Source organism: Larus michahellis, chromosome 4 (assembly GCF_964199755.1).
Source record: "Larus michahellis chromosome 4, bLarMic1.1, whole genome shotgun sequence".
Lineage (NCBI taxonomy): Eukaryota > Metazoa > Chordata > Aves > Charadriiformes > Laridae > Larus > Larus michahellis.
Window position 1 is genome coordinate 71,851,920 of NC_133899.1, and position 18,658 is coordinate 71,870,577.

At 44.1% G+C, this 18,658-nt stretch overlaps 1 non-coding gene across 1 annotated transcript; it reads right to left on the reverse strand.

Moving 5' to 3' along the window:
• Positions 1-13,675: 13,675 nt before the first annotated feature.
• TRNAT-UGU (transfer RNA threonine (anticodon UGU)) lies at positions 13,676-13,748 on the reverse strand. Its single transcript has one exon. It is a non-coding gene; the product is annotated as a tRNA-Thr (tRNA).
• Between the last annotated feature and the right edge of the window lie 4,910 nt (positions 13,749-18,658).

Below are 18,658 nucleotides of genomic sequence, written 5' to 3' on the forward strand. Positions count from 1 at the left end.
TCAAAATAAAGGGTGTTAAACCAAGCTAACTTCTTTCCAAGTGAATAATTTGGCTTTTCAGAATAACTTGCCTTTTTGGGTGGAGGAAGGTAGTAGAGGAAATGGATGTTCAGTTTAGTGAAGTTGTTGCAGTCGCAGACAGCCCTCTCCACAAGTAAACTCAGGGAATGTGGCCTCTATTATATCACCATAAAATAAGCCTGTCAGCTGTGGAAAAGGCCTGCTCAAAGAATAGTCAATAGTGTTCTCATTCCAGTTTGAAATTGTGACAGCTTTTGAAATACTGAAATCCTTCACAGTGTGGAGCTTCTGTTCTCAGCACACCTGTAATGGGAAGGGGGGATTTCTAGCCAGCAGCGAGGGCAGCCCTGTGCAGAGGAAGTGTGCCAGACCACACCTGAGCTTGTCACAGGACAAACCGATGGAGCTCGAGGCAGATGGTTAGTCTGGAAGCACTAAAACATCTCTGCGGGAGAGCCGCCGCTGAGCCAGTTCTCTGCCTATGCAGGGTGACTGGTGCTGCCAGGGCGGAGGGAAGTAGCCAAAACTGAGTTCCAGTGACCCTGATTGTCAGTGACTGTCAATGCAGTTAGCAGCTTTATCTCCATCTATAAACGAAAGTATTCCTAGGAAATAGCAGTTAGCATTGCGCTACACCGCTGTGGCACCTGGCTATGAGTTTCTCCTCCCTGGTACTCTTTGGCAGGTGGAAAAAATGCCCCTCTCAGAGTTCATCTCTAACAGCACCTTGTTCAGCACATCAGTAGAAAGGAAGGAGAACAAATACCTGTCTCCTATCCGTGAGGCACAGCAAACAAATTCAATCTGGTTGTACCAGCCCATGATGAATGTCTGGTAACACTTAGTCCCAGATGGGAAAGGCACAAGCCCATATAAACTCATCCAGCTGGTCATTACTGTTTATAATTTAAAGTATCTACAATTTTATCAAAATATTTACCGATTCACAGATTGTACAATAATATATTTATACTAATTCACAGTGAACAAATTGATAACTTTCAGGTCATTATCTGCAAGTCCTAAATTCTGATATATATGAAATCTCTGTAAAATAGATAATTTGGGAAGAATGAAGGGATTTTTTTCAATACACAGCATGCACTATTTTGCACATGTATGTTTGTTTACAAAGAGATGTACATTTGTTTACAAGGAGTATCAATAAGTTGCTTATTATTATATTCCTAAGTTACTGATCTTCATCAACTGAGATGCATGAACTGAGCAATTAACTGAGCAATTGAGGCATACATGCAGTCCCCTATAGTAACTTTAGCTGACAGGCTGCCATAGTTAGTTGGATCACATTGGATTGGATCACATGTGCCTAAGCCCTGTACTACATCTGGATGTAGTCCACTATATTTTTATACATCTTTCCTCAACTTTTCTAGGCTTCTTTATTAATATATAATAATAGTCCTTTACTAGTAAAAGCAGTTAAGACTGTTCCTTGTCTTGTCTTTAAATACAGGAGATCAAGTAATAGGTTCTATTCTTGCCATGAAGTAAAAGTACATCTTTAATAATAAATATTTTGTGACTAAAATGCTTCTTTTTCTATCAGCTTTCCTATGGGTCATTTTCTCTCAATAAGCAAAGTCAGGGACAACTACTAGACCGTGCAAGACTCATCTCTCTCTCAGGAGGATTTTAAATTATAACTTACCTTATCTGATTTAAGTTCAAGTACAAACTGATCTATACGTTCTGCTTGCGGCCTTTGTGGTGTCACAGAAATTAGGTTATTAGCAAGAGTCACCTAAAGGCAGGTCTACAGGGGACACTCAAAAAAAAGGGGGTAAGATTTCATCCAAAGGCAAACAGTACAAAGGCAAAATGCCTGTAATTAACAACCACTTAAGACAAAGGTGTGATGGCAGATGACTGCCCCATGTCAAAGAGCAAGTGTTATGACATCTTTACCTTCTTAGGTTCCCATTCTCAGCTTGATGAGGGTAGAAGCAGAGAAGGGACAAATCTTCATCACAAATCCAAACTACAGCCCCAATTCATTACCTTTGAGTCAACAGCAAGGTGTTTTACTGAATTTACTTCTGCATCCCCCATCAAAGTAGTACCACCTACCTTAGCAAAACAACTTTACATAAAATATCATTTGTTCTGTGGGGCTTGGAGGGGAAGAAGAGTAATGACAGGAGTCTAAAATTGCCATGCCAAGTTATCATCCAGCCAAAGCCATACTTAACTAGAAAGGAACTGCTGTAGAAGAGGCAGTAGGTCAGGAGAAAGATATTAGAAAACAGTCAAGAGTTCAAGGGGAAAGGGAAAAAGAAGCCTCTGATTTTGTCCACCTCCAGCATTCTCAAGAAATTTTTCTGCTGTCTCCTCCCTCATTCACTGGTAGCAATGACAGAAATGCTAATGTATAAAGAGTTTGTGAGTGTTTGTACTACAGGTTAAGCTGATAAAGGGCATGAGTAGCTTTTTTTTCCACCATGCTGTGTACTGACTGAATGTCAAGGTAATAGAGAGATGCGGCCCCTGAGGCACTACAGAGTTCACTACTGTTGATACCACTGCTGAGACCTCATTAGGGATGACTTGCAGCTCAGAAATTTGCTAGTGTGAATGTCTGAATTCTACAGACTCATCGATCATTCCTCTGCAGCACTTATTTCTCTTTGTCCACCAGCTGCCTCTTGTGACTGACTAAAATTTCAATGAATTCTTTCATCAGGTTTAGGACATGAGGGCCTCTGGTCTACTCTTTACAACACTGCAAGATCCTGGCATTTGTCAATTGGCGTGGACCAAGCTACACTAGAATTTAAGTTTGAAATATAGGCTATGTATATTAGGAATTTAATTATAATAACCTCAAGGACAGTGTTTTGAATAGTTTTTCTAAACTAATTAATTGACTGGCTTTTTAAAGCTTAACCATTAATAATTTTATTATCACAGATAATAACTTGGAATGCAGCTAACAATCAGTGTAACTGTAACCTTCACTGATTTTTCAATAGGTAAGCCTTATCAAGATAATAGGTCTGATCATCCTTTGCAGTAGCTGGCATGTTGCATTGCTATTGTCCTTTGGAAGCCTCGGGAAAAAGGAAAACCTGGTTTGGGCAAACAACACATCTCTCGGTATTTGCAAGGTTTCCTTTTCCCTGTTTTCTCACCATCACTCTGCTATCACAAAGCTCTTTGATGCTAACTCCAATATATCAGAAACCTTCTCATGCTTCCTTCAGGACAAAAACTACTGGCTAGCATTAGAAAACACAATTTCACATTGTAGAATCAGAAAAGGGAGGCAAAGAAGTGTTCTGAGGGATTTGGGGGGGTTTTTTTGGACACACCTAAAAATTAGAGAAAGTTGAGAGACAATATTAAGTGAAGGAATGATTGTGCGTGGGAAGGTAATGACTTAATTAAGAATCATACAATAATCTTGATGTACTCAGAAAACAACAGTTTAACTGATTGAATAATTTTTATTTGAGATCTTTAGGAATCCAAACAATTTTAGAAGTTGTGTGCAGCCCTGACAAAACCACATCTCAAAGTTCAGGGCACGTGATAACCAAAGATGAGCACTTTGTCTAGAAGAGAACTTAGTAACTTTCCACTCTGATGTTACAAGCTAAAAAGCAATAACTTTTAACTTACCCTTAAAAATCAAGTTTGTGCAGAACTTATGGTATAATTCCTGCTCTTAGTCTTGCGCATTCAGCATCAATACAGTTCCTTCTATCCATACATTTTTTACATAGAAACTGATGGACCTGTGATCACTGAGAGGCAAATGCTGAAGTCCTTACTTAGCATCTAGCCAACACTTTCTCAGCATGAAGTCAGTGGGAGTTTTGAGGGAGGTATGAGTAAAATGCTGACTGAGGATGCTGCCACAGAGCACAAAGTATAAGTGAATTGACATTACTTTCATTTGAATGAATACACTGAACCAGAGGCACCGCTGAATGAAGTAAGTCTCAAATTCTGGTAACTCGCTCCCACTGGACTTTAATTTTACCTACTCAGTTACATGACCTTAATTCAGTCGCCATTAAACAAGTGATGCTGATGTCCTTTTGATTTAAGTGAATGTGACATAAATTTAAGAGACAAAACAATATGGATGTCCTTATTTTAGGATTTTATTTCTAACTTAAACTCTGTAGACCATGGAGGGCAACTGTATTTACAAGTTTGGGGATTGCTGATAGCAGGAGAATATCGTTGGTGCAGGAAGGTTTATTATAAAGCAGCCTTTGTAAATCGTGTAGCAGAGCATTGAGGATTAAGCAAACTACTCAGCCTGAATCCACATCATCTGCAAATCTGATGTTTATAGAGGTCTCTGTATTACCCAGACCTTTAGCAAACTATTTTTAGTGGCTAATTGTCCAGCTGCATTACATCTTCACCTAGATTTTCTTCCTTAGCCAAAAGGAAATCAAACCCCTGAGGAAGCAGAAAAACCAAGCTGAATATTAAATGACATTGGAAATGGTGGAGCAGTGGGACATAAATGTCTCGCAAAAAAAAAAAAAAAGAAACTGAAAATAATCACAGGAAAATCTATCTATTTTTAGAGGGGGGCATTTTTAAAAAAAGATTGAACTTGTCTGTGAGAGTGTGTTGAAAAAGCATATCTAAGGGCTTTTGTGGTGGGATAAAGCAACAAAGAGATATAAATTAAAGACCGGCTTTTAAAAAGCAGATTAGAACAGTGAGAGATAATGCAAATGAAGGGTCGAAGCAGCATGAAGCCAAGAGAGCAAGGATGTGTGGAAAGCCGAGGGGAGGATGGAGGAATGGATAAAAGACACGCTGGATCAGAGGCTTGAGCTGTTACAGCAGCATCACTGAGGGCAGGATGAGATACGGGCTCCTGTCAGTGGCGGTTTAGGAGTATTAGGTTTGCCTGAACCACTCTGACATTTCCTCAGATGTGTTTATCAACTCTGTTTGAGGGCAGCTGGCCCCTGGCACTTTGCAGCTCTGAGGGGAGGAGCAAGAATTGATTCTTCATGATTGATGTTGCTGTGCTTGAATGCAGTCGCTAATTCCTCTGCACAACTGCACAGCAAGTGCCCCTCTCCCTGAAGCACAGCTGGAACACAGCCTGTCTGCGCTATATGGGGCTGTATCCTGTAACAGCCCCAGTTTATGAGGGACACCTGTAATACTTCAGCAGTCTGCTTTGTCATCAGTTGGCTGGAGGGGAATTGGGCAGACATGCTGTTGCGCTAAGCAAACTATGCTGAACGGGGCTGAAAGATGAAAATCACAGTGCAAGCTAGGCACTAATTCTAAAAACCCTGATTCTAATGTCAAGGGCTTATCAGCGCAATTTCTATCAGGTCCAGACTTGGCCCTGTGTTGAGATTTCTTCTCTGCTGCTCAGAACTTGGAATGTGGGCTATTTGTGTTAGCACTTCAATTATAATAACCTCACAGGCAATGTTTTGAAAGGCTTCACTGAACTAATTGGCTGACTGACATTTTTAAGCTAAACAAGCAGCAGTGGTGTTGCAGCATGTCAGAGCTAGCATACTGTCTCCAGTTACATCTCTGTTGCTGTGCTTGCTCATGACTCAAGCTCTCTGTCAAACACCAACTCCTTTATCATCCACAAGGCCCGCATTTTGGCTTTCTCCCTGGCTCAAATCTGGAAAAGGAAACTGATGCATGAGCCCAGAAGGACCAGCTTGGGCTCACAGGCTGCACGTTGGACTCAGTGAGCTCAAGCTTCCAAAACCCAGCCATAAGGTACAGTTGGAGCAAAGCAGGAGAGGCTCAGTTTGGGCTGAAAAAGCCAGCCCTTGGTGCTGGACACTAACTCAGATGTCAAGCTCCTGAACTCCAGATTGCTGCATTTTCCCAGATATTGGTACCTAACAGGGACAAGCTACAGCTCACTCGGGTATTTCACCACTTCCGAGAATCACATCGATGGCAATGCAAAAGTTGTCATAGAACCTTTGAAATATGGTCTGATTTCTGAAAACAAAAGCAGACATGTTTCCCCTCTGAGTACACAGAGAGGCAGCAGAGACACACTGCTCAGGCCAGCACCCAGCAGAAATGTTTTCAAGGGGCAACCAGGTGATTTCAGAACAGTCATGACAGCACTTTCCAATTTTGTTCCCGCTGTTCCACTGGTAAGGAGCCTGCAGTTATTAAGCAGTTAGTTATAACATCTGAACAAGCTTTTTCCCCCATTAAATACAGCCTGGGTAGTTAAAAAAAATCTAGTAAACTCAAATGCCCCTTCTTTGCAAGGTGAAGTGACCACTCTGCTGGCACACACACATCTGATTGCCCTGGAGAAATGCTGCACAGGCACCAGATTGTAATTTTTAATGTTTTACACAGTGTAACGGCAGCTATTATTCATTGAAAGAGGACCCAAATACACCAGCACTTCCATCAGCCTCATGGGAGAATATATGTGCAGAGGCCTGGAAACTCATTAAATGTAAGGAAAAATATAAAAGTCATAGGAAAAAAACCCTTCTGTTCAAAACATAGAAGAAGCAGGGAGAGCTTTCTCATGCCTCTTCTTATTAGCCTGCTGACTGGAAGGGTATGTTAGCAAAGGCAGGGCTCTGCACCAGAAAGCAAAACTCTTTCTGATTCACTAAAAACATTTACAGTTTAACTGAGTAATTATCAAAGAGCAGTGAACCAATCTATAATACAAATAACACCCAGAATGACAGCTGGATGCAAATGCTGTTTTTTCTTTGCAAATCCAAGATTTTTTTTAAAACTTACATATTAAAGATCATCTGGTTTTTATCTTCCAACTATCAGTAGTCTTCATGGAAGCCCACTTCTGCAAGTATGGTAGATACTCAACAGAGTCAGTTCCTGGGGATCTTTTTTCATCCAACTTCTAGAATAAAACAAGTTACAAGTAGTAACTGCAAATACCTTGCTGCAAATTAAACACGCACATCCCAGGTTCTTACACAAGTAATTCCAAAATGGCAAGCTCAAATAAAATGTGATACTCACATTACTCAACACATACAAAGTTATAAATATCTGAGGAATTTCTAAACTACAAGGAAGGTCTCTCATGGATTACACTTCAGTGTCTCAAATTTAAGCTTTCTCGTGTTATTTACTTTGTTTTAAAGAACACACAGTGCTTTCAATGTAAATTAAGCATAGAAACTCTACATCCTTGTCTTGAGGAAGCCTCTACAGAAGGATGCGGCCGTGTTTAAATTATAGTCTTTTTATTGCATAGTTCAGCTCTATGACTTTCAATGCTGTGTTTTATCAATATAAAAAAATATTAGCATGTTGGTAGAGACAGCTCTCTCTACACAGCTGCTACACGCAGTGAGAAATACTCATCCTTGTGGGTTTGTTCTTTATTAATTTTTATTACAAATGGCTTTTGGTATGAGCTGAAGTTCTTGCTGTGGCGATGCGATCGACAGTATGAGTCCTGTGAAGGGAATGAGCAGACATATTCGTAGCCTCTTTTCAGGAGGGAACGTATCGTGATTTGAGACTGTTTACATGTACAGGCACCAGGGTCATTAACAAGTCCCACAGATACAGCAGGGGGATTGCAAGCAACAGCATTCTTGTCCAAAAACAGTCTGTAACTTGGTGACCAAAAGGAACAGCTCCTCTGTTTATCTTAAGAAGGAATGAATGTGCTTTCCTTGTGAGAGGCCTATGCACAGGGTCTGTCTCAGGGGTAATCAGATACATGCGGATGGGCAGTCAGATACATGCAGCGTTAAGTGGTGTTCTGCCGGCTCTGTTGTCAGCAGAACAGCCTCTCTGCTTTGAAGAGAGCTTGACACAGTTGATACCAGCCTTATTTTATGGCAAATGTTCTCCATTTACAGATTCCAGATTAATTTATGTTCATATTAAGGTAAACTGGACCTGGATAAATTTAGAGAACCAGTCCCAGAGAAGAAGGCCAGAAAGCTGAATTATCTTTTTATTTTTCCTGATACTTTACCGTCACATTTCTAAATTTTATTTAAGCTTCACCTTGTCCCTAGGACTAGTTCTACTTGCATACTAATTTTTGGTCCCCTGAAAACCAGACGTATTGTAATAATCTGAAGAGTCCATTGAGTTTAGTGATGTCAGCAGGGATTTTTTTGTCTATACATAAGATACATAGATTCTAAATGAACGGTGCTTCATCCTTCCTAAACTCAAGCTCTCTTGCTCTTTTTCATCCATTCTCAAGTCATAATAAATCACACACACACAAGATTTTTAAAGGACCCGCCCCTCTAGTGCTGTGTGCATTTCATTATATTCAAAACTATTGTTTTGTGCCTAGGTTCTGTACTGCCAGGACCTGGTGTTCCCGTCACTAGATGATAAACTGCATGGAAAAAAGTCCATATTTTATCTCAGGCAACATCTCTTTACTGAAGTGCACCATCAAATCAACAGACCGATATTAAAATATAAGCAAGGTTAGTATCACATATTGCACAGTTAGTTAGTTAAATATCTTGGGGAGTTGCAATAAGACATTTCTGTTTGATATATCTGTTGTCTATTCTTCAAAGATTCCCTAAAAATACAGAAAACATTATTTTTCTTTAAAACACAATAGTCACTCTCCTGGCGAACACGGGAGGATTTAATTAATCTGCACTTTCTCATTACCAGAGGCCCCTGTTCTTTTTAAGCATCCTTTTTCATATGCTAACATCACAGTAAATAACATCCATTCTAGAAGCCAAACGGGTTCATTCGTTGTCCCTCCATCCATAGCTAACTGGCTCAGAAATATGGTCTTTTGCCAAGAATACCAGTAAGCACAGATTTATCTACTGTTGCTCCCCTGTGAAGATCACTTTGCATCATCATTCAAAGTCCTAATGCATCGAGTTTCCACTTCATCTGGGGATGCATTTGGCCTGCACCTGCTCTTGAACAGTGGTATTTTAATTACTTTCTTTTAAAAGGGAGAGATTTCTTGACAGAGGAGGAGGAAATGGGGCAAGGAGACAGCTCTGTCTGGAGGTCAGGATATACTGGACTGGACTGATATTATAGCTGGTGATTGTGGTGTTCAGACTTCTTTCTACCCACCTTCAAACAGCTCTTGCAAATTTGTTAATGACACCCTACAAAAGGAACTCTACACAAAGTAACAGGACCATTAAACTTGCAAAAATAAGCCATCGGGCATCAAAGTGTGGAACATCCCAGAAGAACCTGACTAGGAGCACGATAGCTTGTCATGCACAAGGAATTTTGTGTTGTTTTAGCAACCAGAAGAACAGAATTAAAAGAGCGATGTCTAACTAAAAATAGTATCTTTAGAAGACAAACACTTCCTTTTTTTTTTTTGGTGTTACTGTTAACACCTTAGGTTATTATAATTAAACATTTTCACTGTTCATTGAAGACTTTCTTGATGGCTGTATTTGCATCAGGTGAGGAAACAAAATGTCTCAACTTTCACTTTTTGGCTTTACCTCACTGGCACAAATCCAAAGTCATCAAACCTTAAGTACTTGCAGAAAGTCCAGAAACACAAGCCAGAATTTATTTAGTTCTTTTCTGACTAAACAAATGGAAACATTCTTTATTAAGCTTAGATTTTGAAAGTGAGGTTGTTTGGTTTTTTTTTAGAAATTTATGAAGTTTTGGGAGCATCTGTACAATATTAAAGCATGTGGAATATTGAAAGAGTTTATATTTCATTTTTCCTCTGTTGGTTAAACCAGTTTCACAGTCATTGACTTTGATTCCCTATTCCCACTGTCAAAAACGATATCACACTGCAGTGAGCTATGCTTAGCTATGTCAATTTTTGTTACATGTCTGGAAAGAAAAATAGTAGACTCATGAAGAAAACAGCTTCTTCTTGTGTAAGGCCTCCTGCTGTTGAACTGAGGAAGATGGATATAAATTTCCTGGAAAAAAATATAACAAGGTGAAATATCTCTGAGATGAGCTCAGAATGCCTTGCAGTGATGGCAAGGTATCTGTCTCTCCAGACACTGTGGTAATTCTCAGGGGCTCTGCCAGTGATCCAAAATGAAAACACAATTAGTACTGTCCAGGCCCCTCACCACAGTTTGGAGAAACAAACTGTAAAGATTTTTTCTAATGATACCACCAATGACTGTATCACAGAACTTAGTGAAGGTCACCTCAGCTTTTTTTGAGCAAAGATTTGACACGTTTCTCACCTGCAGTAACAACAGTACTAATAAAGCTTCCTTTATAGTAAGAAATGGAGTGCGGATCATAGAATTATAGAATCACAGAATGGTTTGGGTTGGAAGGGACCTTAAAGATCATCTAGTTCCAACCCGCCTGCCCTGGGCAGGGACACCTCCCACTAGACCAGATTGCTCAAAGCCCCTTCCAGCCTGGCCTTGAACACTTCCAGGGATGGGGCATCCACAGCCTCCCTGGGCAAACCTGTTCCAGTGCCTCACCACCCTCACGGTAAAGACATCACTTGTAGAGGATGGAGGAAATTTTGGGGTCACTCCTTGTCTGGGATCAGGGAATACTATATAGATGTCCCATGGGGGATGGAGAAGGCAGGGAAAATCAGCTCAGAGGAGGCCTGGGCATATCTCCTGCTTTCCACTCACACACGTGCATGAATGCACTGGGAGCAGGGGAGCTGGCACCCATTGCTTTTGCCACTGGGCAGCGCTAACAGACAGGTCCCAAGGCATGGAATGGTGTCACCAAGAGTAACTACCCCGAGCCCTGGGCACAGTGCAGCCACATTCACCAAGGGGATGGCATGTCCTGCTGGTCCCAGGCCCTGCCTCCAGCTGCAGGAGTCCGCAGGTTTCTGTGGGGTCAGCTGTAACAGCAAGTCACCCGGCCTGCTACGTATAATGTGACAGCAGAACAATTGGAAAAGACTCTTCTTTCATGTCTCCTGTTTTAAAATAGGCCCTGTTTAATTGCAAAGAGGTATCTTTGACAAATGAAAATGAGAAAACTCTCAAAAAATGAGAATGAAAGGCAGCATGCTATAAAGAGACATCGAGGTGCTGGAGCGTGTGCAGAGAAGGGCAACGAAGCTGGTGAGGGGTCTGGAGCACAAATTTTACGAGGAGCGGCTGAGGGAGCTGGCATTGTTTAGCCTGGAGAAGAGGAGGCTGAGGGGAGGCCTTATTGCTCTCTACAGCTACCCGAAAGGAGGTTGTGGTGAGGTGGGGATCTCTTTTCCCAAGTAACAAGTGACAGGACAGGAGGAAATGGCCTCAGGTTGCACCAGGGGAGGTTTAGATTGGATATTAGGAAAAATTTCTTCACCGAAAGAGTTATCAAGCATTGTAACAGGCTGCCCAGGGAAGTAGCTGAGGCACCATGCCTGGAGGTATTTAAAAGACGTGTAGATGCGGTGCTGGGTGACATGGTTTAGTGGTGGGCTTGGCAGTGCTAGGTTAACGGTTGGACTCCGTGATCTTAAGGGTCTTTCCAACCCAAACGATTCTATGATGCCATGATTCCATAACTCCATTCCCTGCTGCACACACGGCACTCCTGGCTCCGTGCGGGGGCCGAGGCTGCCGTAGCAGAGGCCGCGGCGGCAGGCCTTGCCCCGGGACCCGCTAGAGGCACCCCGCCCCGGCAGCGCCGCGGGGGACGGCCGGGCCCGGCACAGCCCCGCCGCGGCGGCGCTTGCAGGATCTCAGGTACCGATTTTCGGAAGCGAAAGTGGGGCTGTGTCCCCCACGTCCCTCCTCTCCTCACACCTGCCTCTCCTTTCCGTTTCTCACAACCGGCGCCGCCCGCTCCGGGCCCTGTTTTCAGGTGCTCCGGCCGCCCGGGCGAACCAGCGGCCCCGCAGCGCAGCTCCCCCGGGCGGTGAAGGGCGGCGGGCGGCGGTCGATCCCGCTCGGAGGAGCCGGCTCTCCCTCTGGAGGCCGCCGCCGGCATCGGCCGCCACCCGCCGCGTACGGAACCCGGCCGCCGGCGGCCCCGGGGCCCGGCCCGGAGAGCCCCGACGTGGAAGCGCGATCGGTGTCGGTGCTGGCGTCGATGGCTTCGCTCCCGCTGCCGAGCTGCTGTAACGGCTCTCGTAGGGGCCGGACAGTGGTTTAGAAAAGCCTCCGCCGCAGCCCGTATATATAGCTATGACAAACAGGAATAGCTGAATTCCTGTGATGTTTCGTGGATATGGGGGACGCAGCAGCCACCACCGTGTGCATGATGTTCCCTTCCACGGCTGAAGCGCCATCGTCCTGAACCCAGACACCCGTTACGCTGGGCTGTGCCCGGCCCAGCTGCGGGGGTGGTTCCTCCTCCTTGGTTCTGGATGATCCTGCGAGAGACTAAACAAACCACGCAGCCTTTATCAGCACGCGCGTGACTGCTTCTTAAGGCCATCGGTGGCAACCCAGGGGTCTGATGATGCTCGGGGTGGTGATAGCAAAACCCAGCTCCCTGTCAGCAGAGAAACTGCAGCCGTGCTGTGCCCAGTCCCCCCTGAGAGGACAGATCCCTTCCAGGGACAGCTTTTATTACCACCTCTGTGAGCCTGACGCAAGGACTCTGGGAGGGCTACTGAAACACGGAACCGGTTAGGTCGTTAGTCAGCTGGGAACACTGAGATTAGGGCAAAGCACCGTTTTTCTGAATGGGACAGGGGGGCGATGCTGCAAACAAGAAGTCATTCCAAGCAAACTCTTACGTGTGAGAATCCCAAACCACACCAAATTCAAATGCTTTTTTGGGCCTCGTGGCGTAGCACGACTCCTGCCGTAAGGGGGAAATAGCCTGTCAGCCCCCTGCTCCTCTCACCACAGCAACAGCAATTCATGCAGCATCACCACAGCTTTGACCTACTCCCAGCAGAGAAAGGAGGCTGGAGAGAAGCCGTGCTAGCAGCCGGGAGGGCATAACACGGGTCGCGGTGCCACACCACAGCCCACACGTCTTTCTTGACACATCAAGCCGCAGCCTCCAGCAAGTGCCTGCCTGTTCCACAGCTCTACCGCTGTTTGAGCCCCTTCCAGCACGTGAGCCGTGGGTCCTGTCCTTTTCCCTCGCCAAAGCGTATGTATTAATTTCCCCGCTCGGTGTCAGTAGCGATTGCTGTGGCGTTTGCAGTGCTAGAAACTAAATGCCTCACTCACGAGATGTCTGGAAAAAACACGAATGCGTTATTTTTGAAGTGTGGTGCTCAAGAGGATTTGTGTGGAGGTTTCTAGCTCTTTCTATAACCTAAAAGCAAAAAAAAAACCAAAGGGCAAAAAATTATTACACCTCCTCTGTCCAGCCTCCAGCACAGAAATAAAACCAACAGCTCGGCCTCCCTGACAAGCTGTGAAGAGTGAGATAATCCTGTCCAGCTTATTCTCCTCTCAGGGGCAATTTGTTCCTTTTAAACCCCTTAACAGCATTTTGCCAAAGCTCCCATCAGGGAGATTGTGATGTGAGCTGTACAAATATTTAGTCAGCCATCCCCACGCTGCTTCCCAAAGAGCTTATCGTTCACCCTGCTCCCCTGTTAATTCGGTGATCAAGATTACTGTTAAAACACTCAGATTTTACTAAGAGTGTTTGTTTCCAAAACGTTCCCCTTAACAACAAGCCCAGGGAGCCCATACGCACGCTGCAGTCGGCCAACACCAAAATACTCCAAAATTGGCTACAGGTGCACTCAGGAGAAGTGACACCTAAAAACAAACCAAGGCCCCAGCGAGGATCGAACTCGCGACCCCTGGTTTACAAGACCAGTGCTCTAACCACTGAGCTATGGAGCCGCCGCTCCAACCTGTTCCCGGCTGTCCCTAACGGCCCACCATAGCTCTTCCCGCCGCCCCTGCCGAGCGGCCCCCTCATGGCCGGGTACACCGCCCTCAGCCGCCCGCCCGCCCGCCCGTCCTCCCCCGGCCCCGGCGGAGAGGGGCTCGCCCTGCCCGGCCACCGCCGCCGGGAGGAGGCCGCGGCCCGCCAGCAGCCGCTCCTGGGCGGCAGAAAGCTGGCGGCTGCCCCGCCTCGTCTGCCAGCCCCGGGCGGCGGCCGACGGGCCTTCTCGCCGGTCAGCGCCGCGGCTGCGCGGGGAGCGTCCAGGCCGCGGAGAGGGGCGCAGGGGCCTTCGCAAACAGAGCAATAAAACGCACATCCGGTCAAGCCAAAAATCCAAAACCCCAAACCAAACACAAGAGGAGAAATGAGAAGTAGGCGAATGTTTGAAATACAGACTAATTTTTACGGCTGAGGAGTAAAAACTGCCGTGACAAAGCTGTGTAAGATGGTGCCGGGTGTTTTTCCTGAAAGGGGAAGTTTGGGAAGTTTGAGAAGCCCTGCTGAAGGATGGAGGTGTTGCCCCAGGGCTCTGGAAGCAGGGGAGGTTCAGGCCAGGTTTTGTGCCAGGGAAGGTTTGGATTGGATATTAGGAAAAAATTCTTCACCGAAAGGGTTGTCAAGCATTGGGACAGGCTGCCCAGGGAAGTGCCCAGTCACCATCGCTGGAAGCATTTAAAAGATGCGTAGATGTGGTGCTTAGGGACATGGTTTAGTGGTGGGTTTGCCAATGTTAGGTTGATAGTTGGACTCGATGATGTGAAAGGTCCTTTCCAACCTAGACAATTCTATAATTCTAAGGACCACTTGGTGCATGATCCCCCCTGGGCAGCACTGAGCATTAACCTTAGAGGTTTCTAGCTTGTTCTCTCACTTGGTATGTGCAAGCCACCTTCACAGAGCTTACGGAGTTCAGAGCTACAAGGGGGATCCTTCAGGTAATGGCTAAAAGATGGAAGATGGCAATGTTGCAGGACTCATTAAGTGTACTGCAATTAGTGCTGGGTGTCATCACTCCCAATAGCAGACATTAAAGCACATGCATTGCAAAGCACTCCGATTGCTTAGGCTGGATTGAACTTCTTTTTTTTTTTTAAACCGCGTGCAGATAAAACTAATTTCCAGTTGTATGCCTTTCCAAAAGCAATATTAGGACCCTGTCTTGATTCTGTAGGAGTATCTGTTTCTATAGAATTCAGACTTGGATCAGCAGGTGGGAAAGGGATGCAATGGGATAGCTCATAAACCTGGCTTGGCTTGGAGAAGTCTTATAAAGAGTGTTATACAATGGAAATAAACCCCAAAGTCCACAGCAGGATCAGGGTGTGCAGTACTCTGGGCACTAGAAGTATGAATACGTGATTTCTCCCCAGAGGCTTTTCCTACCAAAGGATTTTTTCACATTAACCCCTGATAGTTTGTAATAAATGACAGCAGTAAAATTTGAAACTAAACTCTGAAAAATTATTGCTGACTCTTGGAAAACAAAGCTCAGTGGGGGCAGCCAGATAGTAGATACAGTCAACAAAGCAACAGGGGGCAGATCCAATTTCTCCACTGAATGATACTCATTACATGGCTATGAATTCAAATTATTGTGAAAGTGTTTTAGTGAAGATAAGTGTTTAAATCCACTAAGAGTTTCCTCTTAATTCAGTATTAACTCTGGAAATAACACGAAAGTCTAAGTTGTATTTCTAAGCATCATGATATTCTTGTTAAAATTACAGATTTATCTATTAATCAGACGTTATTTACTATGTTGTTTCTTGCTAGGGACACGTCTCCTCTGACGTAGTATATTGATAATAAGCCAGGTTGCAGGCTTTTCAGTCTTCAAAACTATGATGACTGCCAGGGGCAGCAGTAATGCTTTTCTAGATGGCATTGAGGGATCTCAGCAGAAAATTTTATAGTAGGTGCGTGTGTGCATGTGTGTGTCTATGTGCACGTGTGTAATGCAATGGAAGTTTACGAGAACAGCATTGTAGAAAACAAAAGGCGTACAGATTATTCATTGTCAAGATAATATTGACATAATTAGTTGTTACACTCTGGAAAACAGAAGAAATCCTATTACCTTGTAAAAGACCTTGCCATTTCCCCTGGTGTGCCCCTTTTCACACTCAGCCTTTTCATGCCCACCTGTGAACTTGAGAAAGTCAATGAAAACCACACCGGAGGCTATCATGCAAGTGCATCAATGCAGAAGAAATCCAGAACATATTTAAGCATTATTTAAAAAAACAACACCCAAAAAGCACAACAAAAAAAAAAAACTTTATGAGAACTTTTTACATGTTACCATATTGTTCTCTTAAACCTGTGTTGTGTTCTTCTGCTACTGCACATCACTGCTAAGCCAGAACAACCAGAAAAGATTTCAGGAAGGTTTTTTAAGTCCTGATGGGGCAGTCCTGTCACCCCTAGGGCAAGAGCTGCCCCAGATTCCAGCTTTAAGTCAAAGGGTCATATTCTTTGGGTCATAGTCTTTAGGTCATATTCTTTGAACAAGAATAATTGCACGGGGTTTAGTATTTAAAACCCTTACACCCTTAAGAAAGACAGTCCTCAAGAACTAATGGGCACTTTGACTGATTAAATTAACTTGGGAAAACCAGACCATTGTACCCTGAAAAAAGGTGATACAGAATGCAGCTGATATTTTCTTTAGGAGCTGAGACTCACAAAGACAGGATTGTACAAAACCTGTGTAAGAGCTGGCAGCACAGTTGAGGCCGTTGGCACTTCCCTTCTCACTTCAACAGGGGCTACCTGCTGGAGTGAAAGATATTCACCCTCCCTCACCAAAAGAAACACATCAGCAGTGGTACCTGAGGAGAACAAAACTGAAAGTGGCAGCACATACCAATGGGAGGAGTTGGGTATTTTCTGCATTCTTCAAAGGGAGCATTATCCAAAACCAATCATAATTAAAAATAAATTCTTACCTCTCTTACCATTGCCTTAAGGAAGTAAGCATTTGAAAGCCTGGCTTTTTCTCTCCTTGCTATCTTTTTATTCTAGGCTCATTTACAGCGGTAAAACAAGATTGTTTTGGTCCTGGAAGACATGTGCTAAAACCTCATAGTAGGAATACTGAATCTCGATCGAGCAGTTAGTTAGTCAAAAAATGGACTAAAGGTCAGAGGTGTCCAAATGCAAGATAAGAGGATGGATCTGTTTCTCAAAGTGGAGCTAATTGTGCTTTAAAATTTTCATGTGCTGGCACTTTGTTGCTATGTTTACATCACTTTAGGGAATGTACAGATCATCTCTAAAAACCCCTCTGATTACTATGGAAATAAGAGTCAACAAATAAACCAATAAATCATTTGCATTCCTACCAGTACTCTTCTGTTCCTCTACACTGCTGTATTTTGTCTCTGCCCCCATCTTTCAAATACGCTTTCAGAGCCAAACCAATATCTACTTGGCAACGTTCCTTTAAACACATATTCTTATTTCACCTCAATATTACTGAGTATCCCACTTTTTATAACAGAGGATGATTCTTTGCATATGAAGTCTAAAAATACTTGTCTAACTTAAGCTACCAAAATCTATTATTGCAGTAATCGTTTCTTCGCGAAGTCTGTACATCAGTGCCTGAGCTGGGAAACCCTCCATTTCTTCGGTGCATTAGTATTGACAAAGCTAGTCCTTCAAATACATTTTTAATAACCTTTTTATATGGTGCAATATGACTGAAAGTTCACTGCATTTATTTTTGTCAGTTCAGAACAGTGGGATTTCATATGAAAGGATTGAAAAGATTTTTCTGTTAGTGCTCTTCATCTTAAGGGCCCCAAAACATTAATGCTGTGAACGTTAATATTCTGGCCTGATAAGTAATCTGGCTCTGCGCGTACTGCAGTTGGCCTAATGGGAGAAACCAGAAAAGTAGCTTTATGGATCAGGAGCACTGCCAAATTGCAGGGATCTCCTCTACAGTGGATGATTTCTCTTTCTTTTTGATTTTTTTAATGCCACCGTACCAGAACAGTGGCATAGGCTGCCTTTCATGTTACGTGAGACATCAAAGGGTGGTACTAAGGACCTGCCTCTTTACTGTTTTCCACCTTTTTCAGGCACTGACAGTCACATCTAATGAATGCAACACACTGCAAAAATAGCATCCCTGTGCATGAGCAGCATGCCAGCCTTTATGGTGTCGCAGGCTCCAGCTTACAGCTTTCAAGCTCCTAGAAGCTTTGAGCCCAAGTCTAGTCACATCTAGCCACATGATAGGCATGCTCATGCTTTGGGCCATGGACCGGTCGTGCTCCTGAGCTCACCAGGTCATGGCATGGGTTTGGACCCATGACATGAGGCTGTGGGTGGGGGCAGCAGTGCCTGATAACTTATTCTTCTGTTACATTGCACCCAGCTGCCTCTTCCTCGCAGCAAAACCTCCTGCGCTGGGCAAGCGAGGGGCCAAAGCAGAACGTTCCTGCTGGAGCCATGATACAAATGCCTGACCAGTATGTCTCCTGGCAACGAGAAGGAGACAAAGGCAAAAGGGATGTGTTTGCAGGGTCAGCAGGTGAAGCTCCAAAGATCTGTCCCAACCAGTTGCCTAAATCCCCACCAAAGTAAGGGAAGAACCAGCTCTTAAGTGGTAGGTTGGATGGTCACATCTCTCAAACTGTGTGCACCTCAGGAGTCATCAGTGGAGCTGGCACTGACTGGGAATCTTCCTGGCAGTCTGAGCAGACAAGCCAAGGAATAAATTGATTTGCCCTGCACATTTACAACATTGCTTACAGATTTGGTTGCTTGGTCAAGGGTGAGGTCCTTGGAACAGCACGTACCTCTTCTGTAAATCACCTTAGGATTTTGACATCATCCAGTGTCTTTCAAGAAC